Raw genomic sequence first — 13,533 nt, 5'->3', positions numbered from 1 at the left:
CTAAAATCTAACATAGGTTGACTCCTCTTTTACCCATGAGGTAGAGGACAGGTAAGAGCAATCTCTAATCAAGGGTACCAGCAGAGTGAACATCAATCTTTTCCTAATCCATGGATCCTTCCAGGCAGTGAGGTTAATGGATAGAAGAGGCCGCATAACACTCACATGCAACTACATCTATTGGTTTGCTAGGACTGCTGTAACAAAGTACCATAAATTGGGTGTCTGAAATAAGAGAAATTTATTGACTCACAGTTCTAAAGGCTAGAAATCCAAGATCTAGGTGTCAGCACAGTTGATTCCTTTGAGGACTATGAGGGAAAATCTGTTCCCAGACTCTTTTTTGTAGCTTATGGTGATAGAGGGACTGAGGGCAGCCCACTCCATGATGTGCCACTATCTTACTAAGATTATTTTGAGCTGAAAGCAAACAAGACCTTACAGGTTCAAGAGAAAATTTTCCCCTCCCTTACCTACACAGAAGAATCTAAGTTGGAGTCTTTCTCAGAATAAGAGCTATTCCCAGAAATAATTTTATCTGAGTGACCCATTTATATGTCAGGGCAAACATCTAATTATCAGACATATGCTTTTTTTACTGCCCTGTGTATTACATTTCTTCTCTCTGAAGTCCCAGGACCCTATCCCCACTCTCCCTGAACTAAGGTTCAGGATGACATGTATACCTCATTTTGCCTGTCTCTGGGATTTCCATATCTGTGTGGATTCCCTGTGTGTATTCTATTAATTTTATTTTCTTTTGTTAATCCATCTCATGTCAATTTGATTCTTAGTTCAGATAAAAGAATTCTTAAAGGGGACAGAAATTCTTGCTCCCTGACAATGACAATTTTTGGTGTTCCTTGGTTTTAGATGCATTATGCCAATCTCTGCCTTCATGTTCACATCACATTTTCTTGTGTGCATGTCTGTCTCTGTGTTCCAAATTTTCTCCCTTTTAGATCCCACCCTAATGACCTCATGCACTTGAGTAAAGACCTCCTTTCCAAATAAAGTCACATTCTGGGTTACTTGGGTTATAACCTCAACATATTTGGGAGGGGGATCACAATTCAATCCATAGCAATTGTCTACACAGAGGCTATGGAGAAGCAGAAGCTTAGGGGACTCAGAAAGCTCTCTTCTGGGATAACTGGGTGGTTCAGTGGTTGAGCATCTGCCTTCAGCTCAGGTTGTGATCCCCAGATCTTGGGATTGAGTTTTACTTCATGTTCCCTGTAAGGAGCCTGTTTTTCCCTCAGCCTATATCTCTGCCTCTCTCTCTGTGTCTCTCATGAATAAATAAAATCTGAAAAAGAAAGCAAGCAAGCTCTCTTCAACACTTATTACTGAAACACTTATTACTGATTATTTAACTTCTACTTAAAATATAATGCCATTAGCATAATGTGGAAGTCTAATTACCTGGGTTATGAGTAGTCCAGCTTGAAAAAGACTTTCAAATCTCATTTATAAAGAATATGGGTTTTCTTTCCCCTATTTGTGTGACTGTTTTCTAATTAACTCTTTTCTCCATGAGGTCTAGCATACCTTCAGAGTTCTATACAAAATTCATGAATTGAATTAATCACTTTTGCCTTTTTTTTTTAAACACAATTGTCTTGCTTTCTGAATTGTTTCTTCCTACTAGACACACCTTACTGCTTTCACCTTGTAATGGTAGAAGGTTTTCCTCCTTTTCATCTAGAAAAATCATCTCTTTTTTGTTGTTTTTTAGAATAGCTTTCTTCTAGTTCTTCATATCTGATTCCATCAAAGGATGCCACATTTTCACTTGATTCCCCTCAAAAAAGAAAACAAACAATTGGTACAGGATTTTTCATCTGGATTAGTTGAAGCCCTACCCCAGGACTTTTGAACTTGAGACTCAATGGTCTTTTAGTCTTTCTCCAGTAAAAAAAAAAAAAAAAAAAAAAAAAAAGTTCCATCCTAACTTCTGTCAGTGGCAATGTTTTTTTTGAGTATCATTTAGGACATTTTCAGCAATAACAACAGAAAACTCAACTCAAAAAATTCAATAACAAAAAAAAAATTCAATAACAAAGAAATCCATTATAATATATAGCAGGAATTCAAAACTATGCTGTAATGTATATTAATTTAGCAACTCAATGATATTATCCTAATTCTTTCCATTATTTCATTCTGTCCACTCTTGGGTTGACTTCATCTTTGAGCTTGCAGTATACTGGATAAGGACATCTTATCCAGAACTGCTATTCAGAAAAAGTCATCTCTCCAAGTGTGTTTAATCTTAAAACAAAAGAAAACATTTTTAGAACCATCCAACTAGTTTTTCATTACATTGGCCAAAATTATATCCTGATGCCATGCCTAAACTAGCCACTGTGAAAGGAATTAATAGCAACATAGCTGGATTAAGGCAATCAGAATTAATACACTAGGGTTGAGAATACAGCATCTTTTCCTGATATTCAGTGCTACACAAAAGAGAACATATACATCATCACAATCAGGATCTGTTAACAAGGAAAAAGGAAAATAAATGTTGGATAGATTATTAAAACTCTATCCTAATCCTCCGATGTAAAGAAAGCTTACATGTGTTGAAACAGAATGTAACCACCACAGAGAATGACTTAGCAGTTTTGATGAGTTCCAACTCATCCTGAAGCCCAGTTGCATGTATTGTCATTCCATAATGTTTTAAAAGTTGTTTTTTTATACTTTATTGGATTCCATGAACATGTTTCTTTTGCCTATACGTGTTATAACAGCATTTCTATCACTTGTAACAAAACAAATATACCTTACCCTATTGTAAGTTTATTGAAGTGATATTTGCATGTTATTTTTATTTTCATAGCTGTAAATTTTGTTCCCATCCTTTATGGTAAGTCAGACTTCATGCCTTCTACTAATTTAATTATACCCAGAGAAGTCGAGATATATGTTTAAATTTGCTGACCATTTTGTCAGACTATCTCATGAACATGAAATATTTCTATTTCTACTGTAAAACATATTAATTTTTCATCGCATATAAATGTGATAATTGTGCCAACTCTAATTTTATTTTTTTTATTTTTATGAGGTTAGAGAAGCTATTAATAAGTCATGTGAGAATCATCCATCTTTTATCTAAAAGAGAGCCTGATCCAAATAGTCACACCATCTACTTAATATCTACATTTCATTCTTGTCTTACGCAATTCACACTTTTACATTTTTGTTATTATGGAGTCATTATCAAAAAACAGCATTTGCCCTCTATTATTTTTATAAATGTAATGAATTTGAACACATAAACTGTGTTAAGCTGTTAATGATCTCCCATGGGTTTTGCATTTCTTATTTGTGAATCTTCAGTGATCTCCTTGGGGTTTAGGTGAAGCAAATTTTGGAAATTATGCCTACAGGCATGGAAGCTTTCCTATGAACGTCAGTAAATCTACTCTAGAGTTTTGATCCATGAAGTAGGGAAATTTCTCAGATGAATAATAATTTTGAACCTTCTCTACCCCATGGCTATCATATGCTACTTTTTGGGGGTGTGTGAATTCACCTTATATATTGTTGATTATAATTGTAGAGAAAATAATAACAAAGTCAAAACTTATTTTCAGTGCTTGGGCCATATGCCTATCCCTTTCCTTTCTTAAACTTTAGCATCCAAATCATTTACCTGTTCCTTTAACTATGCTGTTCTGCTCACATTTTACCCTATCTTCCATCTGGGATGCTAGATATTTTCATTTTGAAACCTAGAAACATACATATTATAAACTGTTAAAGATAAAATGCATTTTTTTTTCTTTTTAAAACTTTTTAAGACTTCTATTCAAGCACCCTCACATTTGGGTCAGAGAAGGAGTAGAAGAACCTAATAATATTTGATATTATGTATAAAGATTTGGGATCAGAGGAGTTCTTGTAAATGATGATTTATGATGTTAACAATTTGTTGTGTAAACTTAAAAAATTCAAATAAGAATGTCTGAATGAACAATACCTATTTCTAGCAAATACATAAATAAGCCATCCTGACTTATTAGGGAAAAAATGTCAAAGAAATAAATTAGTAATCATTTTAGCAAATTTAATTAACTGTAATATCCAGGGAGGAAATTTCTGAATTAAAGACAAGTATCATATCAATAGCATATCCTAGGCCAGAGGTCTGACCCACTACCTGTTTTTGTAAATAAAATTTTATTTAAATAGAGCCACATCCATTCATTTACATATTGCTTACGGCTACTCTCTTGCTGAGTTCAGTTACTACTGAGACCATATGCCCCACAAAGTCTAAAATATTTGCTACCTAACCCTGTACAGAAAATGTTTCTGATCTCTGTCTTAGGTAAATCCCTATCAGACCCAGAATATTGTGGAACTATTGAGTTTGTATAAAGGCATAATCTAAATGAGCACATATTACAGGAGAATTGGGAGCCATTCTTAAAGGTATACAACCAGGAACAGGTTGGTTAGTCAGCAAGGAGAGGCTGTAGACAACATAATGTCCTATTTCACCTAAGTGAAATTTAACGAGCCGTACAGTCTTTCAGAGTCTTATTTCCTTGATCATGCTTGAGCAATTAGAATAGATGCTGATCTAGTAAATATGAAATCTCTCTTTACATTTATTAATGATGCCAGAAAAGTCACAACTATCTAAAGTTGCAGTATCATCTTTCTGGAGGGAAGATGCCTATTATTACAAGGACTATATAGGCAAAGTAAAAACAATCTCAGGATCTCAAAGTAACATATAAATCTATGGATGAGAATATATATCCAAGAAACCTAGGTTTGTACAACTTGAGATGAAAGACACAATTTCCATTAAAACATATATCCAAAAGTAAAAGTACAAGGATAATAATTGCAGGTCACAGTGAGGGGACAGTACTAAAGAACTAAAGCTAAAGGAAGCTACTGCAGTTGAGTATATGGGTAAGCCTTCAGACAGTGGCAGATAAAGAAAAACAAAAACAACAAACAACAACACACATACACACACAAAATTTATGTAACTGGAGAGATTAAAATTTTCCTAATAACTCTAAGAACTTATCACATATAGAATGTGTTATCTCATTTATACCATGCCTCTCTTCCAGAATAGAGATAATTTAAAAAACTGAAATAATTTAATCTTCTGATTAGACAAATATTTAGATAAGGGTTATTTCATATTTAGGTTCCTAATAGGTTAAATTTAATGGACTTAAAATTAGTAATTTTTGGGCATCCCTGAGTGGCTCAGCGGTTCCAGCGCCTGCCTTTGGCCGAGGGCCTGATCCTGGAGTCCCAGGATCAAGTCCCGTGTCGGGCTCCTGGCACGGAGCCTGCTTCTCCCTCTGCCTCCATCATGAATAAATAAAATCTTTCAAAAAATTAGTAATTTTTAATGAAAATGTCACATTGCACCAACCAAGGTATTTTTCTCAGTAGAGAAGAATACTTGAACCGTCCTAATTGTGCAAACTATTGGGCTCTCTTTGGATGACATGAAACATGCATTCTCTTAGAAAGCAAGCGTTCTCTTTTTGTTTCCAATTTGCCATTACAAAGCTCAATATATGCCAAGTGACTGTTTTGTAAAACAGTGTATATACTTTCACTTTACTTATATTTTATTTTTGCTTTGTGTTAAAACAGTTGTTTTTCTCGAAATTATTTTTAGTTTGGGAATTGGTAGTATAGCAGTTAGGAAATTTGTTCAGCTGCTTGTATTTGGCATTTAACTGCAATAGTTTAGACCAACATTTCTTCTATATACACTAATGTAGAAGGTTTTTTATGTGGGTTCTGCAACTCAAGAATTTGGAAAAAGGCCTCTCTTGTATTTCTAAGGCTCCATCACACAGAGTATATACAGAGCTTTATGGGTGAAGGAATTTGAAGGTGAAGATAAGCCAAATTTTGGTATTGCTTAGACTATAGTTCCAAAGAGACAAAAAAAAAATAGTGTGTTCCAGAAGACAACTGAAAATACATGCTAAAATCAGACAAAATTAAGATTAATTTTCATTGAGGTGGTAACTAAAGATTAACATTTCAAGAAGTTGGTAGTGACTAAGTGAGGTTTGAGAGGGAAGTAGGCCAATGGAAACTCTATTGGGATATAAGAAACTAGATAAGGTTTTCTGTAGGGAAAATTATGCATGCTAAGAAGGAGATCACTGAAATGAAGGCTAAGGAGTTAAGACTGCCTAAGAAGATATACCAATCATAACAATAACAAAGAGAGCATATTCCTCAAATGTAAAGCAACAGTGGCATAGACCTATCTTGATATTTCTAAGAAAAGCCTTAATGAAAAGGTGGCTACTCTGTGGGAAAGATGACACTCGTCTTTCATAGAATTCTATATTTACTTATCCTCCCAGTATTATTTTAAAGGCTACAGAATCTTAGAATCTTCAGATTGAATGTCAGACAAGCTTTTTTATTGACACCAACCTGCATGAAGGTCAAAAGTTAACTCCAACAATAGCCAAACTGTGGAAGGAGCCTCGGTGTCCATCGAAAGATGAGTGGATAAAGAAGATGTGGTCTATGTATACAATGGAATATTACTCAGCTATTAGAAATGACAAATACCCACCATTTGCTTCAACGTGGATGGAACTGGAGGGTATTATGCTGAGTGAAGTAAGTCAGTCGGAGAAGGACAAACATTATATGTTCTCATTCATTTGGGGAATATATAATAATAGTGAAAGGGAATATAAGGGAGGGGAGAAGAAATGTGTGGGAAATATCAGAAAGGGAGACAGAATGTAAAGACTGCTAACTCTGGGAAACGAACTAGGGGTGGTAGAAGGGGAGGAGGGCGGGGGGTGGGAGTGATTGGGTGACGGGCACTGGGGGTTATTCTGTATGTTGGTAAATTGAACACCAATAAAAAAAATAATAAAAAAAATTTGTAGATGGATTAAAAGATCAACTTATGTGTGAAAAAAAAAAAAGTTAACTCCATACTTTCATTTTATATCTTACACAGAGGGATCCTCGATTTCTTGTATAGTCAAAGTCAAATATACCAGTTCCTCAAGCTTGATCTTAAGAAGACTATACGTATCTTATAGTGTCTAGTGGATCACATTTCTCGTCTACAAAAAAAATGATCTGGAATTAAATGCTTTGTGATTTGAGTCCTAGGACTTCAAAAATTTCCAGACAATGACAGCCACCTGTTTTGTACAACAGTAAAGAGGTTGATTTAGATATACTCATTGTATCAGCACACATAAAGAGAAAATATGTACATGTAAACAGGATTGAATTTCAGCTACATTTTCCTTTGAAACTGAAACCCGTTGACAGTCTTACCAATAAACAGTGCTCAATGTTATCTTAGTCTTCTGTTTGAGTTTTGGAATGCTGAGTCTTATGGTAATTGCATATTGCATCTACATACTTAAAATGAGTTTATAATGGCTATTATCATCAAAAGGAATAGGAAAACAATTAACCATGATTAGCCTTTTTATGTGAAGAGTTACCTCCTTATTTTGGCATTCAGTTTGCAATCATTTTGAAATTAGCTATGAGTTTGAATAATTTTATTTATTTTTGTATTTCAATAGTGTAAGAACAAATGAGTGCCTTAACCTTATGTATTTCTATAAAAAGCATAAAATGAAAAAAAAGTATAAAATGCTAGCAGTATTTATTAAAATATAAAATCCATTTCCCTGGTTTTTTTTAAAGCAGAGAAAGAAACCAAAAGAAACCTTTCTAATGTTTTTTTTTTTCCTAGATTAATTTGAAACTGAGCCAACTTAAAATAACTACTATGAAATTAATTATTGCACTTTATATTGTCCCCCAAATGATTAATTTTCACTGCCTCAGGTCACTTTCAAAGGTAAATGTTCTCTTGTAAAAGAACAAAGGCATGACTTGGTAAAAGGCATTGATGATGTGGTTCAAATTTCAAAATACATGTTACTCTCTTGCAATACTGAGACAATGCAAATACATGTTTAAATTCCACATGTGGTAATAATTTACAATTTATCACAGAGATTCCCAAATACCCTGGGCAGGGGGAAGGAAGATTTAAAATAGTGACTCTCCACAAATCAGGCCAGATTCCCTTTGTTTGTTTTTGGATCCTGGAGCATTGTCAGCCTTGCCTGTGGGATGTGTTTGAAGTCCTCTAAGTGATGGCTGGAGTGAAATCTCAGGGATGGCATGGGCACTGCCTGAACTTTCCAGATAATGATTGTGTAGCCAACACACTCAGTTTCAGGTCCTTGGAGATGTAGCCTTCTGCTCTGTGCTATCCTGTATGGCTTGGAGAACTGCAGTGGCTGTGACTAGAGAGTAACCTCTTAGGAGGGTGAATTGAAGCTTTGGAGTTACTTGGATGTTTGTAAATTACAGACGGCTAAAAAACCCCTTTGGGGATTTGTGTTTTGTTGAAAGGATGATCACAACTTCTTCCTACCTGAAGGAAAAGAGAAAATGTAGTATAAAAGTTGTTTTTAAAGAATTAATTTAGGTTACAAAAAAGGTAAATTGGGGTTTGTGATAAATGGTGTTAAATACAGTAACTTATGTGTGAATAAAAACATTTCCTTACATTACATTCATTTGTTTAGTCCTATCACTACATCTTTAGTTTCCCATTTGCCTACTCATTGCTATTCCATATTGCAGATTTTTAGAAGATTTCTTAAAATGCTTGAAAGAAATTTCAACATAAATATTCAAAGATTAAATGTCATCATCATTGTTTTCTGGAAGTGGAAATCTTTGGCATAATGTATTCTCAAGCAACCTTCCTTGCTTTGTTAAATGATTCACTTTTCAGATCTAGGGCAAGAGATGATTCCTTAATTATGGTCTAAAAAAATTAAAAACAAAAAGCTTCCTCTCAACATTTATAAACAATCAAATATACAAATTTATAAAAACAACTGGCCTTATTTTATGTTTGATATGGAAACTATAATTTAAGATATATTTGACTTCTAATCTACTCTATTTCTTTCAAATCAGTCACAAATAACTTTCTTACAGGAATGGCCTATTGCTTAATTCTTTAAGATAAACTGCCCTCTTTAATATGTACCTCTATATTATAAGTTTGATTGAGGTATAACTTATAAACCAAATAACATACCAACTGCCAAGTATAATTTCAAGTTAATAGAATTATGTTTCCATCACCATAATCCAGTTTTAGAATATTTTTATAATTCAGGAAAGTTTCCCCATACCTATTTGTGGTTAATTTCCACTCATATTTCTATTTTTAGGAAGCTACTGAAGAACTATTTTTCTCTACAAATTTACCTTTGTCAGATATTTCATATAAATGGAATAATGTATTAGACTCTACATATGGGTTCTTTCAACTTAGAATAATACTTTTAAGGTTCATCCATCTTGTAGCATTGTGGTAGGCAGAGAATAATTGTCTCCCAAAGATATCCATATCCTAATTGCCAAGATGTGATTATTTTATGTTACATGGAAAAGGAGAATTAAGGTAGCACATGAAAATGAGTTTATCAGTCAGCTGCCCATAGAATACAGATTTTTCTGCATTATCCAGTGGTTCCATGTAATCATAAGGCTCCTTAGATGAGGAAGAAGGAGATAGAAGAGTCACCATGATGAGATGTGAAAAAGATTTCATGGGTCATTACTGCCTTTGAAGATAAAAGATCACAAGGCAAGAGATATGGGCAATTTCTAGAAGCTTGAAAACACAAGAAAATAGATCCTACCCTAGTCTTCATAAAGGAATTTCAAAAGCCCCATGAATTTTAGCCCAGTGTGGCCCAATTCAGGTACAATACAGAAGACCTCCACAAACTGTAAGATAACAAATTTCTCTTGTTTTAAACCACAAAATTTATAGTTATGTGTTACAGCATCAAGAGGAAAATAATATAAACATGTTTCAGTTTTTGTTCCTTAAAAAAGTTTTCTTGTGGTAAGAACACTTAACATGAGATTGATCTTCTTAATACATTTTTATGTGCTCAGTACAGAATTGTTAACTGTAGAAACAATGTTGTGCCATAGGTTTCTGAAGTTATTCTTTATGCAGAACTGAAACTCTATAGCTGTTGCTCATCAGCTTCCCATTTGCCCCAGCCCCTGACAATCACCATTAAACTCTCTGCTTCTGTGAGTGATTACTTTGGATACCTTATATAAGAGAATTATGCAATAGTTTTTTCTGCAACGGATTACGCCTACTGATCCTCAAGGTTCATCTATATTGTCACATATTGCAGGATTTCCTTCTTCTTTAAGACTGAAAAATATGGATCCCTGGGTGGCGCAGCAGTTTGGCGTCTGCCTTTGGCCCAGGGCGCGATCCTGGAGACCCAGGATCGAATCCCACCCACATCGGGCTCCCACTGCATGGAGCCTGCTTCTCTCTCTGCCTCTCTCTCTCTCTCTCTCTGTGACTATCATAAATATATAAAAATTTAAAAAAAGACTGAAAAAATATTCCATTGTATGTAGACACTACATTTTCTTTATCCAAAGACATTTTAGGTAGTTTCCACATTTTCACTATTGCGAATAGGGCTGCAATGAACAGGACAGCATTAATATGATACTGAGATCCTTATTGCAAAAAGTTTGGATGAATATTGATAAATGGGATTGCTGAATCATATCAGTTTTTTTTTTAATTTTTTAAGGAACCATCACACTATTTTTCAGAGCAGTTGCATCATTTTTGCATTACTGCTACCAATGGACAAGGATTCCAATTTCTTCACATCCTTGTTAATATTTGTTCTTTTTTCAATAATAGTCATCCTAATAGGTGCACTGATATCTTAATGGGGTTTTGATTTTCATTTCCCTGATTAGTGATGTTGAGGATCTCCTCATATGCTTATTGGCCTTTTGTATGTTTTCTTTGGAGAAATATTTTTATTTAATAGCCAAATATTAGTCTATTGCTTATAAAGACCATATTTTATTTATCAGCTATTTGATATCTGGATTATCCTCAGTTATAACCTGTTATTAATAATGTTTCTGCAAATATTGCTGAACGTGTTGTTATGGGGACATGTTTTGTTTCTCTTGGCTTGATACCAAGAGTAATATTTGCATCATAGGGTAAAACTATATTTAACTTTTAAGCAACTGTCCAACTATTTTCCATAGGGTTGATGCTATATTTCCATCTCTAATGCATAAGGATTAGAGTGTTTTTTTTTATTTTTTTATTATTTATTTATGATAGTCACACAGAGAGAGAGAGAGAGGGGCAGAGACATAGGCAGAGGGAGAAGCAGGCTCCATGTACCAGGAGCCCAACGTGGGATTCGATCCCGGGTCTCCAGGATTGCACCCTGGGCCAAAGGCAGGCACAAAACAGCTGTGCCACCCAGGGATCCCAGGATTAGAGTGTTAATAGCAAATAACATTTGCTATTTTCTGTTTTCTTCTATTAAAGTCATTCTAGTGAATGTGTAGTAGAATCTTGCAATTTTAAATTGTAGTAAAATACACATAACATTTGCCATCTCAACCATTTTTATAGTTTTGTGGTAATGAGTATTCACATTATTGTTCAATCATCATCATCCATCCCCGTAACCCTTTTCATCTTGTGAAACTGAAACTGTACACCCATTAAAAAATAACTCTCCATTCTCTCCTCCTCGCCCCCCAGCTCCAGGCAACCACAATGATACTTTCTGTTTTTATGAATTTGACTACTCTTAAATACCTCATATAAGTGGAATCATAGAGTATTTCTATTTTTGTGACTGGCTTACTTCACTTAGTATAATATTCTCCAGCTTCATTCATATCATATCGAGTTACAGAATTTCCTTCCTTTTTGAAGGCTAAATGATATTCCATTAAATTTATATTTATATTCACATTTTCTTTATCCATTCATTCATTAGGTTGCTTGGGTTGCTTCCATGTTTAAGACACTCAATAATGCTGCTATAAATATGGGATACAAATATCTCCTTGAGACTGCTTTCAATTATTCTGGATATATAACCAGAAGAGAGATGGCTGGATAATATGATAATTCAACTTTTAACTTTTAAAGGGATTGCATAGTGTTTTCTTTTTTCTTTTTGCATCGTGTTTTCTAAAGTGTCTGTACCATTTTACATTCTCACCAACTGCACAGGTTTCTATTTTCTCCAAATCCTTACTAACACATATTGTTTTGTTCTTATTTTTAAGGTAATACTCATCCTAATAAGTGCGAAGTGTTAGGTCATAGGTATTTGACTTGCATTTCCCTGATGATGATGATAGGTGATATCAAGCAACTTTTCATATGCTTGGTAAGTCCTTTTGTATATCTTCTTTGGAGAAGTATCTATTCAAGTCCTTTGCCAGTTTTGAATTATTTGTATTTTGTTGTTGAGGTTTAGTTCTTTATACATTCTAGATATTAATCCCTTATCAGGTATGATTTGCAAATATTTTCTTCCATCCTGTGGATTGCCTTTTTATTCTGTCAATAATGTCTTTTGATGTACATTTTTTTTAAATGTGTAAGCTCAATTTATTATCTGTACTTTTGTCATCCTAATCCAATATATTATTATAAATTCCCAAATTGTAACCACTTTTCTTATAAGTTGTCTTCTAAGAGTTTGTTTGGTTCTTATATTTGGGTCTTTGATCAATTTTGAGTTAACTATTGTATATTGTGTTATGTAACAGTTTGATTTAATTATTTTGCATAAGGATATTCAGTTTTCCCAGCACTACTCATAGAAAAGACTATTTTTTTCTCCATTGAATGATCCTGGAACACTTGTAAAATATTATTTCACTATATATATGAAGGTTTATTCTCGGCTCTCTATTCTACTCTGTTGCTCCATGTCTGCTTTATACCAGTAACACACTATTTTGATTACCTTCCTTTTATACTAAGTTGTGAAATCAGTAAGTATTAGTACCACAGTTTTATTCATCTAAGATTGTTATGGCCATTTGGGTTATCTTGAGATTCAATATAAATTTTAGGGTAGTTTTTTTATATTTTTGGAAAAAAAATGATTAGGATTTTGAAAGACCTTGTATTCAACCTATAAATCATTTTGGGTACTACTGACATTTTAATGCTATTAGTTCTTCCTCTTCATGAACATGATGTTTAGTTCCATTTATTTATGTTCTTCTTAATTTCTTTCAACAATGTTTGGTAGTTTTCACTGTACAAATGAGTTACCTGCTGGGTAAAGTTAATTCCTAAATATTTTTACAAACTTCTTTCAATAATGTTTGGCAGTTTTCACTGTACAAATAGTAAATTCCTAAATATTTTATTCTTTTCAATGAAATTGTAAATGCAACTGCTTTCTCAATCTCTTTTTTGTATTATTCACTGTTAGTATACAGAAATGCAATTTATTTCTGTGTATTGATTTTGTATCCTGCAACTTTACTGAATGTATTTATCAGTTAAATTTTGTGTGTGCGGAATCTCTAGGGTTTTCTACATATAAAATCATAACATCTGAAAACAAATTATTTTTCTTCTTTGCCATTGAGATGTTTTTTTTG

General features: G+C 33.7%; 1 long non-coding RNA gene across 11 annotated transcripts in view; it reads right to left on the bottom strand.

The window, feature by feature from the left end:
* LOC119864488 overlaps positions 1 to 13,533 on the bottom strand; it is a 128,968-nt gene that overhangs the window by 71,787 nt on the left and 43,648 nt on the right. For 5 of the 11 annotated variants that reach the window (XR_005374269.1, XR_005374266.1, XR_005374265.1 and 2 more), the window contains exon 3: positions 7,686 to 8,449. The exons of 2 other annotated variants lie outside the window; for them this stretch is intronic. This is a non-coding gene — a long non-coding RNA (uncharacterized LOC119864488). Of the gene's footprint in view, positions 1 to 1,518; positions 1,805 to 7,685; positions 8,450 to 13,533 lie in introns of those variants that run through there. 4 more of the 11 variants (XR_005374268.1, XR_005374263.1, XR_005374267.1 and 1 more) reach the window with 2 other exon arrangements.

This window comes from Canis lupus, chromosome 19 (assembly GCF_011100685.1).
Source record: "Canis lupus familiaris isolate Mischka breed German Shepherd chromosome 19, alternate assembly UU_Cfam_GSD_1.0, whole genome shotgun sequence".
Lineage (NCBI taxonomy): Eukaryota > Metazoa > Chordata > Mammalia > Carnivora > Canidae > Canis > Canis lupus.
This window is presented reverse-complemented; position numbering and strand designations above follow the sequence as displayed.